Genomic DNA, 22269 nt, shown 5'->3' on the forward strand with positions numbered 1-22269 from the left:
GTGAGAGGATGAGGATTCTACTGATGTGACTTTTATCGGATTCCGAGATGTGGGCCCCGGGGGCCGGGTTTGAGCAATTTCGGGATTTTTGATGTAAATTGGATATTTTCGAGTGGGTTTCGTTCCCTTAGCATATTTTAATGATAATGTACTGCTTGTGGCTAGATTAGGAGCATCCGGAGGTCGATTCGTGCGGGAAAGGCATCGCGGGCTAGAGTTTGGACCGGATCGAGGTGAGTAATGATTGTAAATATTGTCCTGAGGGTATGAAACCCCAGATTTGCACATCGTTGTGCTATATTGATGTGACGCACATGCTAGATGACGAGTGTGGGGTCGTGCACTGTTGGGGATTGTGACTTAGTCTGTCCCGAATGACTATTTTACTGCGTATTTGACTGAAATCTATTTGATATCATCATTATTTGAGTTGAATGTCATATTTGGGCTTCGTGCCAACTATTTGAACCCTTAGGGGACTTTTATTGATATTTCTTCACTGTCTTGACTTTATACTTTAAGTCAGTCATGTTATATTTCAATGTTTTCGTACTCAGCCATGTTTACTCTGTTTTAACACTTAAATAATCTTTTAAATGATATTTTGGGCTGAGAATTATGTTTTTTACTATTACCCAAGTGGCTTGTGGAGATTTTGACTGAGTAAGGCCGAGGGCCTATGTTGTGAGGAAACATTTGATATTGATTATGAGGCCGAGGGCTTGAGATATGTACGCCACAAGGTGGCTTGTTGATATGAGGCTGAGGGCCTAGTGATGATGCCACAAGATGGCTTGATATTGCGCTTGGGCCGTAAAGGGCCCCTCCAGGAGTCTGCACACCCCCAGTGAGCAGGGGTACCCATTGTGATGTGAGATATAGCCCGAGGGGCTGGTGTTGTTCCATGTTGTTGCCCGAGGGGCTGTTTTCTGTTGGTGTTTGCGCCCGAGGGGCGGATTTTTTGTGCTTATCTGTTCTAGTTGCTTTGCATTTAATTGCTTAACTGTTAAAGAGATATTTCTAAAGAAGTTTTAAACTGAGCTAAGATTCTTAAAGAGATTTCACAGCTTCAATGCTTTCTTACTGGTTTTGTACTGCTTCTACACAGCATGTTGATGCACTTTTCGTGATTTCTTATCGCTTAGTCTTTATTTATGATTATTACTCACTGAGTTGGAGTATTCACTTTACTCTCTGCACCTTGTGTGCAGATTCAGATATTTCTGCACCCGGTATCGAGTATTGATTGAGCAGAGGCAGAGTCATTGGAGTTTAGCGAGGTAGCTGCCCGGCATCCGCAACATTGCTTTACTCCCTCTTGATGTCATTAGACTGTATTTAGTATTTCCAGAATTTCCGTTGTATTTTAGACCTTAGTAGATGCTCGTGACTTGTGACACTCCGATGTTGGGGTTGTATCTATTTCCACACTGCCCATTTAAATTTACATTATGCAATATTTGATTAATTAAAAAGGCCTAGATTGATCTATTAAAATTATTGAAATGGATTTGGGGATTGTGTCGGCTGGCCTTGTCTTCACGAGAGGCGTCATCACGACCGGGTCCGGTTTGGGGTCGTGATACATGATTTCACGACTAAATAAAATGACAGATGAGAAAAAAAAAATGAGTTCCGGACGTAATTAAAATTGAAAGGTGTAAAGTCCATCAATTCCTTCGGGTTAAAACAAAAACTGCAATCCCTTTCTCATCCAGAGTTGGGAATCACTTTGCACTCAATTCTTTGAAGGATGCTGAATTTTGAGTACGATAGAGGATCTATGTGTTATAAAAGTTGGTAGCAAGGCACAAATTAAATAGGTTGGTTCATGAACTGAGGATTACATTACAATGGTTGTGTGTAGGGTAAAATATTATAAGGACTCTCATGCAATAAACAATAATGATAAAAATAATATCCAAAAAAAATATACCTACTTAAAGGATTTTTATTTTGGTGATAAACCTATTTATTTATCATTGACACATATATTATTATTTTACATTATATCTTAAACAAACATAACTTATGTATGTGTTTGTAATATGGAGTCTAATACAATGCTATGTTAGTTATGTGCGGAGTATAATACCATAAATTAAACGTTGCATAACTAAACGTTGCGTCAGTTATGCAAAACTAGTTTTTCTAATTCAAATAATTATTACACATTATCTTACTTATGCTATATTTTATACTAAACTTATTATATTTATTTATGCAAACCAACCAAATGACTAGGTGACTACTTAATTGATTTACTGGTTTTGCTGCGTACATGTTCAACCAAGAGGTGCGTAAAATCTAAACATGTCGAGGAGGAGTAGTTTAGCCTATTTATGTATGATTGATTAGTTAGGAAGTTAGTGAGGTTAATGAAGTACTCAGTTGGTTAGTTTGTTGCAATAGTGGTTAGTCACACGTGTGTATATATATGTGTAAGTGTAAGAGATGTACAGTAAGTGATGAATATAATTTTCATTGTTTTATTCATTCTCTTTCTCGGATAACTCCTTCTTCTTCTTTTTTTCTTCTCTTCCCCCTCGTAGCTAGTGAATATAATTTTCACTATTTCATTCATTCTCTTTCTCAGATAACTCCTTCTTCTTCTTTTTTTTTTTTTTTTTTGCTTTCTATTCTCCCTCGTAGCTAGGGTTTCTACTGGTGATTAATCACCAAACTTTAGCATGGTATTAGAGCTTCGAGCTTGGGTTTGAAGCTCGAAAATCACACTTTTTTTAGGAGTTAATATTTTCTTAATGAGTGTTCCAAAGGTCAAAAGGTCACTTATAATGGACCAGAAGGAGTATCACTTTTGTTTACTTATAAAAAAAAAGAGATTTCTATTACTACCTGCAGTATCTTTCGCTTCGATTTCTTATTATATTGATGTTGTTACTACTTATTGTTACCGTTTTTTTTTTCATCTTTACTTGAGCTGAGGTCTATCAGAAACAACATGTCTATCTTCTTAAGATAGGTGTAAGGTTTGCATACGCACTACTGTCCCCAGACCCCACTAGTGAGATTACACTGAATTTGTTATTGTTTCTTGCCAAGAGATCCTTCATTTCTACCTTGAGGAAAAAGAAACAATAACCCCCTTCCCCCTCCCTCCCCTCCCCTCCCCTCCATCCCAAAAATAAAACCAAGAGGAACCATCTTCTCTAATGCATATTGTGTCTTCATCTGCAGACAAGCTGTTTGGACGAAAACATATTTCCTTGCAGTATCCCCGTAATTCTGTGGTGCAGGCCATTTTGTAAACAATGCTTATGTCCTTGACAATTATAGTAAAAGATTTTTTATTTCATTGCTTGTATAATTGATTTTCTTGCATAATGGTTGGATTATGAAAGGCAACAATACAACAGCTGCAAGTCAAAATTTCTGCAGAGGAAGCCGGTGCCGGAGAAAAATCAGCTTATGATTCATTCTCCTATGATGACATTCCTACGACTTTATTGCCTCGAATAATACGGTGAAGTTACCCATTTCTGGTCTGGTTTATGCATTGCATTTCTTTTTTGTCGTGTGTATTGCCTTTCTTGTATTTTTGTTATGCAATGCTCCTTTCACCTAGCTGTACAAGAAATTATCAGTACTACGGTCGTTGACATCGATATTTCTAACATTGTGTTAACTCTCCCCGCAATTGTACTGGTGTATATCTACCTTGTTAGAGCAGGATTAACTTTTCCTCTTATATTCCCAACAAGTTTTGTGCATGTTTGGTAGATCTTATCATTCTTACCCATTTTTGCCACCTTCACTCGTTTGTAATTGACTCAACATATTCAACCAAATTGATCAATCTTGTTGATCCTTCTTGTTTCCCAATGTGAATGTAGTGACGCAACTCAATATCATAAAATTGCTAAATATCGAGCCATGCTCTCTGTGGTTTTGAAAGATTGCTGACTTTTGTCTTTTCTGCCACATGTCCCTTTTCAAAGTTTTCTTTTCTCTTTAGCAAACAACATATAAAAGAAAAAAAAATAGTTCTTTTCTTTTCTTTAAAGAGAATTGTAGAAGTGGGGACTTAGCTCTCTACTAAGCTAAAGATATTCAAAAAATTTCATGTGCATTATGAGGTAGACATGCAGCTAATCCATTTACTTATCCCGCTTTCTAGGTTGAGGACAGGAAATGTTGTCTTCAACTATAGGTATTATAACAACAAGTTGCAAAGAACAGAAGGTAAATCTTCATTTTTTGGTAAAATTACGGCTTGTTTGACTTCATATTTAGATGGTTTCATTTTATTTATCGTGATATTGCCACTGATATATTTGGTTTGCTCTGGGTGGTTAGTTTCTTGCGCTTTTGAACTCAGCTCAGACTCTATGTTGGTTAGTTTTGTTTTATAAATGATTTTTGTTATTTTCATGGATTTAAAATGATTAAAGCAGGCTTCATTTCCAGTTAAAAGATCAGCTCCATTTTGTTGTTCTCTTCAAAATAAAATGTTCTTGCCTTAACTGCATCCTGAACTCACTGGTATTTTGTTACTTGGACGTCTCACTTTACTTTGATGTACCCTCCCTTTCTTTACTGACATGAATGCTTTATGTTGTTGGATCATGTAAAATGCAGGCTTACGTCAAATTTTGAGTTCAATCTCTTAGTTACAAAGTTAGAGTCGGGGCATAATAAAGCAAAATAGTGCACAACATATGAAATTAATTTTAGGAGCAAGCAGCTAAAGGTCTCCAACTTACTAGTCGAACTTTAGTCTTTCCTATGTCAAATCAATCTGTTTGAATTGTCAGCATCCTATGGTGTTAATGGCTTTTAGAATGGTGAAATTAATGAAATTTGTATTACGTTTTTCTATATGAGCGGTATTCTTTTCCATATTTAAATTCCTTCTATACCATAACTTGTGCAGTTCAAGCTACTTAGTTGCTATTTTCTCTAAATTTTGCAGTGACTGAGGACTTCACATGTCCTTCTTGCTTGGTAAAATGTGCCAGCTTTAAGGTAAAGACTGCAATAATCTTTCTTTGTTTCTTTAACAAAACTAAACTATATTGTATCCACCCTGAAATGTTTGGGCGAGAAATTTGATTTAGATTGATTAAATAAGCAGTATAATATTTTTGTATCTTTGTTTTTCTGGTTTTAGGGTTTAAGATATCACTTATGCTCATCTCACGATTTGTTCAACTTTGAATTTTGGGTTGGTAAACTTCAGCAAGCTTCAAATTATATTTTAATTGTACATTTTGTCTGAGCTGTCAAATTTAGCCTCGCATCTTTTGTAGGTAAATGAAGTGTTACGCCTCGCAATATTACGTCGATGTTACGTCCCACAGTATTATATTATGATGATGTTACGTCCCGCAGTATTATATTACGATGATGTTACGTCCTGCAGTATTACATTACGATGATGTCACGCCTTGCAGTATTACATTACGATGATATTACGCTTCGCAGTATTAAATTACGACGATGTTGTACCCTGTAGTATTGTACGTTGAATTTGCCGTAAGATAATTGACATCAGTCCAAGGAAAAGATTATTCGGAGATTATAAGGATTATGCTATTTCACAAGTGATGAGTAAATTCATGGAAGTGAAAGGGGAAGCAAGTCAAAGGAAATGAATTTTCGTCCAAGTTTGGCATATGGGGATAAAATACGAGCCGAGCGTTAATACTCGATATTTACGGACTAGTACCATACAGGGTATCATATGACCATGATAGTAGGATATATAAAGTGTATTAAAATTAAGTAGAATTTTAAGTAACTTGAGACAATTCTTAATTATGTGGATAATTGATTAATTATTTATTAGTGAAAAATTGACAAGTTAATAAAAAAATTGGTAAGTATCTAAGATATTTGGATAAGTCTTGGATTTTGACGTGGCAGCAATACATCTTATATTTGATGACTCTTAATTTACTTTGAAAAGGTGGCAAAGTAATGTGTTAAGTGCAAGACACATCACAAAATCAAATGTGAAGCTTTGGCAAGTTAGTAACGTTTCCAATAATTTTAATACCAAAAAGAATGCTACAATCAGAAGTGAATAAGTTTCCAACAAATTTCATTCACTACAATCTTAGCAATTTTTATAAGTTATTCAACGTGACTTCTTGCAACCAAAGATCCAACGAGAATTATTGGAACTTTAGCAACGTAAAAAATTTACGGTTCTAAAGGAGTACGGTGTAACCTTTTCCAAGAATATCGTATGAATTTTTCCCTACTCCAAGGTATGTTAAGGCTATCTCTTCTTTCTTTTGGCATGATCTATATGACACGAACGAAACGAGCAAATGCACAATTTTCATAAATGACTCTATTCATAAAAATACTAGAGATTCTTATGTTCTTGATTCCCCATGTATCATATTATTCTATCATCTTTTCATGGGTCTCAGAAAATACGTAAATTGATTTTATGATATTAATCAGAGGCATAATGGTCTTATGACACTCCGAAAGATTTTATTGACGTACTTCTCATGCATTCCATTCATTTACATTGATCCACGACCAGATGGTGTTATATATGCATATATATGTATATATATGTATATGTGATATGGTAAAAGGTTACAGTGTTATATACGCACCACCACTTGATCAGCTGGTATACGTTGATAATTTTACCCACATTGGCCGAGATGATATTATGAGATGCCCTCAGAGGCCTGATGATGTTATGAAACATATACCTATGCATGATATGACATTCATACGCATATGCATGACACTACAATTATTTCATGATTTATAAAGTTATCTCGACTTACAGGTTGAGTCATTTACTCTATATTTCCTTCCATGTCTGTTATATACTTATTTATGTGCCTTACATACTCGGTACATTATTCGTACTAACGTCCCTTTTACCTGGAGACGCTGCGTTTCATGCCTGCAGGTCCTGATAGACAGGTCAAGAGCCCTTTAAGTAGGCTATCAGCTCAGCGGAAGATGTTGGTGCGCTCTATTTGTTTCGGAGTTGCTTGTTTGGTTAGTATGATTTAAATGTGTATTGTTTGGTATGGCGAGACTTTGTCCCGACCTTTATGAACATTATGTATTCTTAGAGGCTTGTAGATAGATGTCATGTATGTAAAAGATTGTATGGCCTTATCGGTCTATGTTTAGTATACAAGTGGTTATTTTGCTCTTATAAGGTCGTATGTTTTATGTATAAGTTGGTATCACATGTTGTATTCTACTTATCTCACGGCAGCCTTCCGACTCAGTTATCTATGATAGTATGACATGAAAAGATACGTTATGTTGGTACTCGGTTGAGTAAGGTACCGGGTACCCATCGCGGCCCATCGGTTTGGGTCGTGACAATAGTGGTATCAAAGCAGTTCTGTCCTAGGGAGTCTACAAGCCGTGTCTAGTAGAGTCTTGTTTATGGGTGTGTTGTGCACCACACTTATAAGCAGGAGGCTACATGATATTTAGGACTGTCACTCTTTCTTCTTACTCTAGATTGTGTGGTAGAGCTTAGTTATAAGAACTCAATTTCCTAAACTCGATCTTATTCATAATACGGCGATGCCTACATGTAAAAAGATGGTTGGCAAGGGATTGAATGCGGTTGTGAAAGAGTTGAGTCAGAAGAACCCGGTGAGCTTCTAGAAAAGGAGCCTTAAGGAAAGAATATCTATCCACCTTTATGGTGAAAGGCAATGAGAGATTCAGAAGGTAAATACAAGTTTCAACGAGTAAAAGAAGCAAGGTGAAGAAGGTACGAGGTACCCAGTTAATAAAGATTATCCTTATTTATCATTCAGGAAGAGAGATAGAAGCATTTTGAGTTACCTTCAACAGTAACAGAGGTATGTATAATTGGTCACACTCGTCTCGGTCTAACAAATATGGTTTAAGATAAGGACATAATATCACGATCCGACTGGGGTTAGAGTAACCCAAAATGATGAATGGATTGTTTGCGTCAGTTGACATTTTTGAAGAATATTACAATTAGATGTGAATCCTAAAATGATCAAAACAAAATCTGAAGACAGGCACTGAAATACTGGAAGGGATATATATTACCTTAGTATGACTCTCGTCCCTAGTAGAGAGAGGACGTTGAGCAACCCGAAGAGTTGATGAATGAAGCAATGAGAGCTAAAAGCGAAAGAATATCTTGTTGACATTTTCACAAGAAAGAGATAGGCAGGAATATTAGCAGAGTAATTGGAAGAGAGATAAGGAAGAATTATGAGTGAGACATGATACATGGATGACAACGGTTGAGTGTTACAAAATCTATAGTCAAATGAAGAAAGAGATGATAGGAGCCAGGCCTTGAGACAACACAAGAGTATAGGTCATACAGTCACATCCTTATTTTGAGAAATAAGTTCGCGACTCTAATGTGATTAACAGAAGGAAAAGTTAGACCCTAAAGTAATAGAAATCAGCATGGGCTGGTGAACAAGGTAAGCTAAACATGAATTGGGAACTGAGTAATTTGATAATGGTCGACATCATAGGAATTTTAGAGATTGCGTTCCGTCAATAATAGAATGGACAACAGAAGAAGATTCATGAGAAATTCAGAGAATGGTCATTCAAGAAGACACTTCCCTAAAGCAAGCAATGTAAGCAAAGTTAAGCGCAAGGGACTATATGTTCCAGTTACACTAAGTGTCACCATCACAAGTAAGGAATTTTGTTATCCTTGGTATAGAAGGATTACCGCAAGGCGAGTAAGGGTCATCAATGGTATGAAAGGACGCCGAAGATGAAGAGGTAAAACATCTATAGATAGGTCGTCGTAGCTCCAACTCTCAGTACTCCCCTAAAGGGGGGAATATGGTGTGATGTGGCATTAAATAAGAATTAAGTGATTCTAGTAATTATGGAATGGTAAAGGAAGAATGCGATAAAAATGATATTGCACTTATTCAAAGCCTACAGATATGCTACGATTCCAGAACATTATGCAAACACAACATCAAGGAAAGGAAGTAAGGGTCCCTTCCCGAGATGTTAGTGATAGATAAGGAGTCAGTGCGAGACGTAAGTTAAGACAAAGGAAATAACCAAAGAAAGATTATTAATATGAGAATGGGCCAACGAGTAGTTAGTAATTGGTTCGGGAAGAGCCTAGTTATGGCTAAACAGGAGATTAAAGACGATTCAGCAGATCATGTAAGATATAAATAGTAAAACCCAATATAGTGAATTCAGCTTCGATGTTATGAAATCGTGATCATTGAGAAATATTTAGATAAGAGTTGGGGTAGTTAAAGGTACCATATGAGTGTTACGGAGATAAAAGAAAGTGTCACTGGGAAGTCAATCAAAATATCAAGTTCATAAGCAACCCTACAAGCACAAGGGGGTAAAAGTAAGTAACTACGGATAATCATAGGCAAGGAAGGACATCAAAAGGTACGTAACAAGCTCACAGCTTTACGAGAGTTAAAGGTTCTCCCTAAGTACTACAATGAAAGACTAGCTGAGAAAGTAAGGAAGGAAGCTTCAACCAAAGCACAGTGACCTAAAGAGGAAAAAGTTGCGTAACAACAGTCTAATCACACAATTATATGCACTCCAAAAGAAAGTTTCACCTACCATGGCTAATGAATGGAGAGTAAAAACCAAAAGTAATATTCAAGACCATATGAGTTGCACAAAAACTCCGGCATGCATAAAAACTCAAATAAGCTGGTATGTAGGCAAAAGGGGGCAAAAAGACCAAGAAAAGCAATTGCTTACATTTGAAGAAAGCTAAAATGGAACGAAAAGAACTATTCGATTAATGATTAGCCATAGAAGACTCGGTATAAGCTAAAAGAAGGAATTAGGTCCAGGTCATAGGCAAAGGATTGAATCATTACACGATTGTATCATGGTTTTCCATAGCATCTATAAAGGGCTATAGTAATAACTAAATTCTATGAGCCACAGATCAGAAGATAGCTTAAGCCTACATAAAGGATGACCAGAAGGAAGAGGAAACTAAAGAGTTACATCAACTAAGTAAATTAGGAATCTGCTTATTGGACCCAAAGAGTTACAAACATCATGATTGAGAACATTGTAAAATCACTCATAATATCAGAGGTACAAGAGAAATAGTATAGTAGCTGTCACACCTCCTTTTTCCGCACCCGCGAGGGTGCAAGGGAGTTTTTCCAATTAAAGGACAATCGAGACGGGATTGGTTTATTTATTTCAGAGTCGCCACTTGGGAGATTTAGGGTGTCCCAAGTCACCAATTTTAATCCCGAATCGAGGAAAAGAATGACTCCATATTACAGTCTACGTACCAGAAATCCGGATAAGGAATTCTGTTAACCCGGGAGAAGGTGTTAGGCATTCCCGAGTTCCGTGGTTCTAGCACGGTCGCTCAACTGTTATATTCGGCTTGATTATCTGATTTTATACAAATATGAACTTATGTGCAAATTTTATCTTTTAACCGCTTTATTATTATTGTTTTTAAAAGAAATGTGAACATCGCTTAAAACACGTCTTTGGACTGCGTCACATGAAATGCACCCACAATCCGGAACACGTTTTATTTGATGTTTTGGGATTTGGATTCGGGTCGCATGAAATGCACACCCAGGCTTAAGAAAGTAAAATATTAAACACGCGCCTAAAGAGATTATCGCGTTGTTATTTTGGGGAAGACCGTGAAATTCGCTAAACGGTCCTTCCGAATTCTAACTAAACCATACATTTTGTGAGGGCCCCGCAATCTATACATTTTATTTGGCGAGGCTCGTCTCATTTTTATTTTTAAAGGATAAACCTACAATGACTATATTTTCTATTAAGTTCGTCTCTAAAATAAAAGAAAATCTCTTAATTATTTACATGCTGAAAAACGTAACTTATTAGTTATTAGTTTACGGCTAATGCGAATGGAAAATTGCGATCGAGTTTGTACAAAAAAAACTGCTTTCATTTTATATTCTGTTATTCAATAATACTAGAACATGAGATTGACCATAATATCAAAACAGATTAATTATTCTCCGATTAATTTAAACTAACATTATTAGATGAAGAAAGTATACATATGCAACCTCATTATTCATTAATCATTCAACTACATCTTTATACGAAGAAAGAAAAATTATATTCAACCACAAATCTAAACAGGAGGAATTCAACAGGAACAAAGCCTGATTAATATTTCATTTTTTGCTTCAAGCCGAGATTGCACAAATGTGTACCTGGAAACAGTAGTACAAGAACAAAAGAAGGAGAAGTCAACAGCAGTAATAACACAGCAACAACAGATTCAGCAACACCGCAAACCAGTACAGTAGGAATAGCAGAAAACCCAGGAGACTATAAACGACTCCAAGTATAGAGAAGAAGTAAAAGGCAGGAAGGTTCTGACTATTTCAGATCTTAAGCGAGGCAATGAAGCAGTAACTATTCTTTTTCAACTTCAAAACTCTCCAAAATGAATTCTGCCCTTGTATATTCAGTGTATCCAGAATGTATATCGGGTGTATACTTCTCACTCCGCCCCCTCTTTTTTTCTTCTCTCTATCTAGTTTTTCCTCTCTTTTTTCCACCCCTTCTTCCTAAATTTTCTCTTCTATTTATAGCAAAATTTTCGAAATTTTCAGATTTGTTTTTTTATTATTTTATTATTTTTTTAATTAAAAGAAATCCCACTTATAAATTGCTTTTATTTTTTTAGAAAAAGAAATCCCACCTTTATTTACTTTTATTTTTAAAATTCCAACTTTAATTACTTTATCTTATTTAAAATCCCACTTTTTATTTTTTTTAAAAGAGAATCTCACTTTATTTAACTTTTCTTTAAAAAACAAACCACTATCTTTTCTTTTTCTTTTAAAAATGCTACTTTCAATTACTTTAAATTTTTTAAATTTTCAAATACCTTTATATTTATTTTTTAATTCCAACCTTATTTTTACTTTTAAATTTTTTAAAACTTTTTACTTTTTTTAAATTTTCTACATTCTTTTACTTTTTTTTATTTTTTTATTTTTTATTTTTTTAAAATCATTTCCGAAATTACTATATATATATATTTTTTAAAATAAAAATAATAAATAAAATAAAATATTTTCGGATTTTTTTATATATAAAAAAAACAAAAAATAAAACTATTAATAGTGATAATTCACTTTTTATTTTTTATTTTTTTGGTTTTGTTTTGTGTTGGACAAAAATGAAGAAGGGGTGTTGGGTTAATGGAGCGGACCGGATCAACCCGGTTTGAAACGGAGCGGGTCATGGGAAATGTTGGGCAATTATTTGGGCCTGTGGTTTGAAATTGAAGAAGTGGCCCAATCCGATTTTTTTTTGTATTTTTGTTCTCTTTTCTTCTTTTATTTTTCTAAAACTAAATTATAAAAGTACTTAAATTATTATTAAGAACTAAATTAAGTTATAAAAGCGCAAATTAACTTCCAATAACAATTAACGCACAATTAAGTAATAATTAAGCATAAAATTGTTCATTTGGACATTAAATGCTAAAAATGCAAAAGATGCCTATTTTTGTATTTTTTATTAATTTAACAAATAAACATGCATAGACAAACATACAAATAGTTACACAAAATATCACAAAAATTGCACACCAAGAAAAATTATTTTATTTTTTTGAATTTTTTGGGAGTAATTCTCATATAGGGTAAAAATCACGTGCTTACAGCTGCCCCTCTTTGCCCGAAGACACGAAGGGTTTTCGTGCAAAGATAAAGCGAGCGATTTTTGCCCATCCGAGTACTCCGTGTGAAGCATTTTTTGAAAAAGATTTAACCGAACCTTTGCTTCAAAGGTTTCCTACATATCCCTGGCTAAAGGGGAATCAGGTTAATGTAGTTCGGGAAGTTTTGGTAGCTGGGACTACCGTGGGACTGCGATGTTACTGCTGTTGCATGATGTTATCACTGCTTACCAATCTCCTTGTTACACCGTGTTTAAAAGAAAACAAGAAGCTAGGCTAGACTGAAATTTGTTCTTGTTGCCTTGCTTTCTTGTTGGCTTGTGCTTCCTCCGATGCTTTTCTTCCTTGAACTTGGGAATGATACTGGCCCTTTGCTTTTCTGAATACCAGTTTTCATCATTTTTCTTGGTCCGCTAGGGACATGGCTTTCTTCATCAAGCTTTTCGGCGGTTCCTCTGGTGGGTACGGCTCTCTTCATCAGACTTGTAATGTTGGGCATGATTTAATGTTCACCAGCTGCTTCTTTCAAGACGCGTCCTTTCTTCCTTTTGACTCATGCGCCTGAATTTGTGCTGGGACCTCTTGTTGCAACCTTCTGCTTCCCGGTGCTGGGGATTTTATTGTTTACTGCTGGGGATTCCTGTTGTAACCTTCCGCCTTCTGGTGGGGTTACTGATTCCAAAATCTGTAGTACAAGACTAAAAAGTTGCTTAAATGCAAAATTATGATATGTATGCCTGCATTATACTGGTGGGCGACCTAGAGCTGAAAGTATTCCCGCATTTTACTGGTGGGCGACCTAGAACATGAATGTATTCCCGCATTTTACTGGTGGGCGACCTAGAACTGAAATGTATTCCCGCATTTTACTGGTGGGTGACCTAGAACATGAATGTATTCCCGCATTTTACTGGTGGGCGACCTAGAACTGAAAGTATTCCCGCATTTTACTGGTGGGCGACCTAGAACTGAAATGTATTCCCGCATTTTACTGGTGGGCGACCTAGAACTGAAAGTATTCCCGCATTTTACTGGTGGGCGACCTAGAACAGAAAGTATTCCCGCATTTTACTGGTGGGCGACCTAGAACAGAAAGTATTCCCGCATTTTACTGGTGGGCGACCTAGAACAGAAAGTATTCCCGCATTTTACTGGTGGGCGACCTAGAACATAATGTATTCCCGCATTTTACTGGTGGGCGACCTAGAACAGAATGTATTCCCGCATTTTACTGGTGGGCGACCTAGAACAGAAAGTATTCCCGCATTTTACTGGTGGGCGACCTAGAACATAATTTATTCCCGCATTTTACTGGTGGGCGACCTAGAACAGAATGTATTCCCGCATTTTACTGGTGGGCGACCTAGAACTGAAAGTATTCCCGCATTTTACTGGTGGGCGACCTAGAACATAATGTGAAAGGACAGAAATGTATGCCTCTGTTATATGGGCGGGCTCCCAACTTCAATACTAACCTAGGAGGAAATGCCTCTCCTATGGGAAAAACTAAACTTAGGAGGGAATGCATCTCCTATGGGTAAAACAAACTTAGGAGGAAATGCATCTCCTATGGGTGAAACTAAAACAAACTTAGGAGGAAATGCATCTCCTATGGGTAAAATAAACTTTAGGAAAGTATTCCACTCGTTATTCAGGTGGGCGCCTGGTTTCAAAAACAACTTTTAAAATAAACGTCATTCCTCTCTTCAGGCGGGCTCCTGATTTCAACAACTTTGAAAATAAAATGCCATTCCTTTCTTTAGGTTGGCGAGGTTTAAACAACTTTAAAAATAAACGCCACTCCTCTCTTCAGGCGGGCTCCTGATTTCAACAACTTTTAACAGTAAACGTCATTCCTCTCTTCAGGCGGGCTCCTGATTTTAACAACAACTTTTTAAAGTAAACGTCATTCCTTTCTTCAGGCGGGCTCCTGATTTTAACAACAACTTTAAAAATAAACGTCATTCCTCTCTTCAGGCGGGCTCCTGATTTTAACTACAACTTTAAAAATAAACGTCATTCCTCTCTTCAGGCGGGCTCCTGATTTTAACAACAACTTAGGATGAAATGCCTCTCCTATGGGTAAAACTAAAACAAACTTAGGAGGAAATGCATCTCCTATGGGTAGAACTCTAAAATTAACTTAGGAGGAAATGCATCTCCTATGGGTAAAAACTAACTTAGGAGGAAATGCGTCTCCTATGGATAAAACTAAACTTAGGAGGAAATGCGTCTCCTATGGGTGAAACTAAACTTTTAGGAGGAAATGCATCTCCTATGGGTAAAACTTAGGAAGTGCGTCTCCTATTGGTAAAACTTGACCTAGGAAGTGCGTCTCCTATTGGTAAAGGCATGGAATGTATCCCCTTGTTATACAGGTGGGCACCTAAAATATGCAATGGACAGACAAGAAAAGTATTCCTCTCGTTATTCAGGTGGGCGCCTGGTTTCAACAACAACTTTGAAAATAAAATCCTATTCGAGGGCGGATGAACCCAAAATATCCTATTCGAGGGCGGATGAACCCAAAATATCCTATTCGAGGGCGGACGAACCCAAAATATCCTATTCGAGGGCGGACGAACCCAAAATATCCTATTCGAGGGCGGACGAACCCAAAATATCCTATTCGAGGGCGGACGAACCCAAAAGATCCTATTCGAGGGCGGACGAACCCAAAAGATCCTATTCGAGGGCGGATGAACCCAAAATATCCTATTCGAGGGCGGATGAACCCAAAATATCCTATTCGAGGGCGGATGAACCCAAAATATCCTATTCGAGGGCGGATGAACCCAAAAGATCCTATTCGAGGGCGGATGAACCCAAAATATCCTATTCGAGGGCGGATGAACCCAAAATATCCTATTCGAGGGCGGACGAACCCAAAATATCCTATTCGAGGGCGGACGAACCCAAAAGATCCTATTCGAGGGCGGATGAACCCAAAAGATCCTATTCGAGGGCGGATGAACCCAAAAGATCCTATTCGAGGGCGGATGAACCCAAAATATCCTATTCGAGGGCGGATGAACCCAAAATATCCTATTCGAGGGCGGATGAACCCAAAATATCCTATTCGAGGGCGGATGAACCCAAAATATCCTATTCGAGGGCGGATGAACCCAAAATATCCTATTCGAGGGCGGATGAACCCAAAAGATCCTATTCGAGGGCGGATGAACCCAAAAGATCCTATTCGAGGGCGGATGAACCCAAAATATCCTCTTCGAGGGCGGACAAACCCAAAATATCCTATTCGAGGTTTTTTGTTGTGTTGTTTTCTTTTCTTTCTCCTTTTTTTTCTTTTGTTTACCTGCCGCGCTTGCGTTTTCTATTCATTGCTACTAATTCCGAACGAGGGGTATGAAGGAAAATAAATAAGGCTCAAAAGGGGTAACGAAGGGTAAAGTGTTTAGGTAGCAGAACAAAATACCTTCGTCATTCCAATCTTCAAAACATGCCAAGTGCAAACAACACAATAAAGATTTATAGTCTCTTCCGATGATGCTGGACTTGACAATTATATTCACACGTTTGCTTTTTCATTTGCCATTTCTAAAGCACCGTTGGGCGACACTCTCACTTCTCATTATCATGAAGACCCTTATGTCAATTTGGCGAATCTTGCCTTTAACGGTTTTCTTTATGTTTTACTTGCCCCAGTTCCACATGACTCGAGCTCCGAATAATCTCAAACCGTTCTTATTTCCTTTAAATGTTCTGATCACCTTTTCGGGGTTTTATGATTAACTTTAAAGATTAGGCCCAAACTGTGTGCGCATGTCATGTCACTAGAATCGGTGCTGAACAAAATGATAAAAAGACTAAACAAAAAGATGAATGGAAATAATAAAAGACTGGATTTTGTGCTAGACTACCGGTGAAATGGTTTGAATAACAAAACAAACGAAATAAAATCCTAAACAACCTGGACAAAACTTAAACAAACCGCTATGACAAAACGGAAAGATAAGCGGAAAGATATTGACACAAAACAAAATCCGAATTACAATCCTAATAATCCGAACAAACAGAAATGACAACAAAATAAGCCACCAACTGCTTCTTTCTTGTTAACCAAGGAACGGAGCGTCCTCCCACTTAGCGAAACTGACATCTTAGCCATTTTGCTTTGCATCAGTATTGCCAGACCGTTGCCAACTTCAATATCATCACCCGTCAACAAGTTCCCAATAGGATTCTTCGCGATGTTCTGGGTGTCATTGTCCGGCTTACCACAAACCAACCACCCTAACTTTGTGATTCAAAACAAAACAGGTTAGAATGGACTCAGTCGGTCCTCATTATTGACAACATCTTTTTTTCTTTTCTTTTTTTTCTTCAAATTTTTTCATTTTTCTTTTTTTCTATTTTTCATTTTTCATTTTTTCATTTTTTTTTCGTTTTTTTTTTCATTCTCTTTTTTCTGTCTTTTTTTCATTTTTTTTTGTTGTGGTCGAATCTTATGGAGATTGCCTACGTATCATGACCCCGCATGAATCAGACCTTGCGTAGTTCGGACAAAATGAAAGGTAAAAGCAATGAAACATTTTTTCTTTATCAATTTTCATAATAAAACAAATTGGGTTTCGAAGGTTTAAAGATGACCTACAAACTTGAAAATCAAACAACCCGCATATTCTAATCAAAAGATTTACAAAAACAACGGCCAGCTTCCTTTCCCCGTTTGTCAAATGCAACCAAACGGTTATTTTTGCAAATGTGGCCCCTGTCAAACTTCACATGAATTTTGAGGCCGGGGAGGATTATTTTGACACTTTACCAACTTGTCCATTCTTTTACGAAAACAACATTTCGACAACTGAAAGATACTCTAAGGCTATTTCGGCAAGAACGGTTTAAGACGCGGCCGAAGCTGGCTCGGCTTATTATGACAAAATTCAAACGGTATTCACCTGACCGCCGACTCTTTGTTTTTTTTTCAAATTATAATAAAAACCTGATGTTGCAAACACGGCCCTTCAGCACCTCGGGGACGAAGATTTTTAAGGCTGTGTGGGTCCATATCTCAAAATGACCCAAAGGTGGCTGTTTATGCCAGGTCAGCCTTCCGGCGTCCCTTTCGGGAACATTCGGCTATTTATGACAAAACAGCATCACCTGACTTATTTATAACTCTTTTTATCGTTTTTCAAATTAGAAAAGTCAATATTGCAAACACGGCCTTTCAACGTCTCGGGGACGAAGATTTTTAGGCTGTGGGGGTCAACTGGACCAAGTCTTAAAAAATGACCCAAAGGTGGCTTGTTTATGCAAAGTTAGCCTTCCGGCGTCCCATTCGGGAACATTCGGCTATTTATGACAAAACAACATCACCAAAATTAAAATTTGACATATATTTTTTGTTATTTATTTATTTATTGGCTTTTTTAGCAAAAGGTGGGGTTGGACCCGATGAGGGTTGCCTACGTATCTCACATCCGGTGAGAATCAAACTTGCGTAGTTCGGGCAATCAAGAATAAGTAGATGAACTAACTTCCTTTTTTGAATTTGTGAAAGAACTACTTTAAAAGGAGAAAGGAAATATTTTTGATTGATTTTCTTTTTAAAAGAAAGACTTCTAAGATATATATTTTTTTTTAATTTCCATTTGTTTTTTTTTCTTATTCTAAAGGAAGAAGAAAATATTTTTCGGAATTTTACCTTTAATAAAAGAAATGCTTCTAAAAAATATTTTTTTTTGAATTTTGAATTTTCTTTTCAATTTTGAAAGAAGAAAAATATTTTCGGATTTTTTTCTATCTTATTATACATTTTTTTTAAAAAGAAATAGTTAAAAGACTTTCTAAAGAAGATAATAATGGAAAATATTTTTGGATTTTTTTTTGTTTTTGAAAATTGGGGGTCTAAAAACCTTTCTAGACTTTTTGGCAAGACAAATATTTTTGCAACAAATAAAGACATATATATATTTTTTGGAAATAAAAACTTTTGGATATATATATATATATATATACATGTATATATTTGTGACAAATAATGTGACAAATAATGAAAGACTCTTTTTTTTATTATTATTATTATTATTATTTTTTGAATTTTCATAAAAAACCCATTTTAAAAAAATAAGACTCTTTTTAATTTTTATTTTTATGACAAGACAAACTATATATTTCTATATTTTTTTTTTTTGAAAAACAAAACAGAACAACAATTTTTTTTTCTATTTTTCCTTTGCTTTTAATAAAACAAACTAATAAGACGTTTTTTTTTCTTTCCAAAATTTCGGCAGAGTTTTGACAGTATTTGGGTATTGGGTTTTTTCAAAAATAAACAATCAATTCTCTAACCGCTATTTCCTTTTTTTCAATTTCACAATATTCATAATATTCAAACACCGGTCAGCATGCGGGCACGAGACAAATAAAAGCACGGAAAACAAATAGGATGCATCAGGATGGCCTTTTCATATCAGGTTGCTAGTCCTAGACGGACCCAACCCCTGTGTTGAGTCCCCTAAGTCAAATGCAACGTGATGCAAATAAGCGTTCCTACTAGGGATCCGGCATGAAGTCACGTTATTCTATGTTCAAAACCTGGGTCGGTGTTCTAGACAGTGTACCCGAGCGGACTACTCGAGTTGAGGAAGGAGCTCCTGTCCGGGAACCAAAAGGCCAGCCGGCTTAGAAACTTTCCGAGCCTCTTTTATATAGGGTATGACACTAATAGAATAGGGAGTCTTAACCAGTAAGCACATCCCCGGAGGTAAGAAGAGTAGGTTTCGGCACAGTTTATATACAGTTCAGATAATATCAAAGCGGTAAAGGCAACATTTAGCACATTAGGCTCAAAACATGTAAAAATCAGATAAAGCCAAACATAACAATTTATCTAAGCTCGAATTTCTAACCCTGAACCAGTGGTTCTGGATCAAAGTAGTCCCCAGCAGAGTCGCCAGAGCTGTCACACCTCATTTTTCCGCACCCGCGAGGGTGCAAGGGAGTTTTTCCAATTAAAGGACAATCGAGACGGGATTGGTTTATTTATTTCAGAGTCGCCACTTGGGAGATTTAGGGTGTCCCAAGTCACCAATTTTAATCCCGAGTCGAGGAAAAGAATGACTCCATATTACAGTCTGCGTACCAGAAATCCGGATAAGGAATTCTGTTAACCCGGGAGAAGGTGTTAGGCATTCCCGAGTTTCGTGGTTCTAGCACGGTCGCTCAACTGTTATATTCGGCTTGATTATCTGATTTTATACAAATATGAACTTATGTGCAAATTTTATCTTTTAACCGCTTTATTATTATTGTTTTTAAAAGAAATGTGAACATCGCTTAAAACACGTCTTTGGACTGCGTCACATGAAATGCACCCACAATCCGGAAGACGTTTTATTTGATGTTTTGGGATTTGGATTCGGGTCGCATGAAATGCACACCCAGGCTTAAGAAAGTAAAATATTAAACACGCGCCTAAAGAGATTATCGCGTTATTATTTTGGGGAAGACCGTGAAATTCGCTAAACGGTCCTTCCGAATTCTAATTAAACCATACATTTTGTGAGGGCCCCGCAATCTATACGTTTATTTGGCGAGGCTCGTCTCATTTTAATTTTTAAAGGATAAACCTACAATGACTATATTTTCTATTAAGTTCGTCTCTAAAATAAAAGAAAATCTCTTAATTATTTACATGCTGAAAAACGTAACTTATTAGTTATTAGTTTACGGCTAATGCGAATGGAAAATTGCGATCGAGTTTGTACAAAAAAAACTGCTTTCATTTTATATTCTGTTATTCAATAATACTAGAACATGAGATTGACCATAATATCAAAACAGATTAATTATTCTCCGATTAATTTAAACTAACATTATTAGATGAAGAAAGTATACATATGCAACCTCATTATTCATTAATCATTCAACTACATCTTTATACGAAGAAAGAAAAATTATATTCAACCACAAATCTAAACAGGAGGAATTCAACAGGAACAAAGCCTGATTAATATTTTATTTTTTGCTTCAAGCCGAGATTGTACAAATGTGTACCTGGAAACAGCAGTACAAGAACAAAAGAAGGAGAAATCAACAGCAGTAATAACACAGCAACAGCAGATTCAGCAACACCGCAAACCAGTACAGTAGGAATAGCAGAAAACCCAGGAGACTATAAACGACTCCAAGTATAGAGAAGAAGTAAAAGGCAGGAAGGTTCTGACTATTTCAGATCTTAAGCAAGGCAATGAAGCAGTAACTATTCTTTTTCAACTTCAAAACTCTCCAAAATGAATTCTGCCCTTGTATATTCAGTGTATCCAGAATGTATATCGGGTGTATACTTCTCACTCCACCCCCTCTTTTTTTCTTCTCTCTATCTAGTTTTTCCTCTCTTTTTTTTCACCCCTTCTTCCTAAATTTTCTCTTCCATTTATAGCAAAATTTTCGAAATTTTCAGATTTGTTTTTTTATTATTTTATTATTTTTTTAATTAAAAGAAATCCCACTTACAAATTGCTTTTATTTTTTTAGAAAAAGAAATCCCACCTTTATTTACTTTTATTTTTAAAATTCCAACTTTAATTATTTTATCTTATTTAAAATCCCACTTTTTATTTTTTTTAAAAGAGAATCTCACTTTATTTAACTTTTCTTTAAAAAACAAACCACTATCTTTTCTTTTTCTTTTAAAAATGCTACTTTCAATTACTTTAAATTTTTTAAATTTTCAGATACCTTTATATTTATTTTTTAATTCCAACCTTATTTTACTTTTAAATTTTTTAAAACTTTTTACTTTTTTTAAATTTTCTACATTCTTTTACTTATTTTTTATTTTTTTATTTTTTTTTTAAAATCATTTCCGAAATTACTATATATATATATTTTTTAAAATAAAAATAATAAATAAAATAAAATATTTTCGGATTTTTTTTATATATAAAAAAAACAAAAAATAAAACTATTAATAGTGATAATTCACTTTTTATTTTTTATTTTTTTGGTTTTGTTTTGTGTTGGACAAAAATGAAGAAGGGGTGTTGGGTTAATGGAGCGGACCAGATCGACCCGGTTTGAAACGGACCGGGTCATGGGGAAAGTTGGGCAATTATTTGGGCCTGTGGTTTGAAATTGAAGAAGTGGCCCAATCCGATTTTTCTTTGTATTTTTGTTCTCTTTTCTTCTTTTATTTTTCTAAAACTAAATTATAAAAGTACTTAAATTATTATTAAGAACTAAATTAAGTTATAAAAGCGCAAATTAACTTCCAATAATAATTAACGCACAATTAAGTAATAATTAAGCATAAAATTGTTCATTTGGACATTAAATGCTAAAAATGCAAAAGATGCCTATTTTTGTATTTTTTATTAATTTAACAAATAAACATGCATAGACAAACATACAAATAGTTACACAAAATATCACAAAAATTGCACACCAAGAAAAATTATTTTATTTTTTTGAATTTTTTGGGAGTAATTCTCATATAGGGCAAAAATCACGTGCTTACAGTAGCCACATTCTATAACGACTATACGATAAAGTCAGTTAGAAGAATACCAGTATGGAGCTACCACCAGATTGTGTATGCACCAAAGGTGCAAGTATTATAAGAGAGCTTCAAG

The 22269-nt window shown here is 35.7% G+C and overlaps 1 long non-coding RNA gene across 1 annotated transcript; it reads left to right on the forward strand.

The window, feature by feature from the left end:
• Positions 1-3919: 3919 nt before the first annotated feature.
• Positions 3920-5187, forward strand: LOC142174935 (uncharacterized). The gene is made up of 3 exons (XR_012704076.1): positions 3920-4203; positions 4934-4986; positions 5132-5187. It is a non-coding gene; the product is annotated as an uncharacterized LOC142174935 (long non-coding RNA).
• Positions 5188-22269: the final 17082 nt, after the last annotated feature.

Source organism: Nicotiana tabacum, chromosome 20, assembly GCF_000715075.1.
Source record: "Nicotiana tabacum cultivar K326 chromosome 20, ASM71507v2, whole genome shotgun sequence".
Classification (NCBI taxonomy): domain Eukaryota; kingdom Viridiplantae; phylum Streptophyta; class Magnoliopsida; order Solanales; family Solanaceae; genus Nicotiana; species Nicotiana tabacum.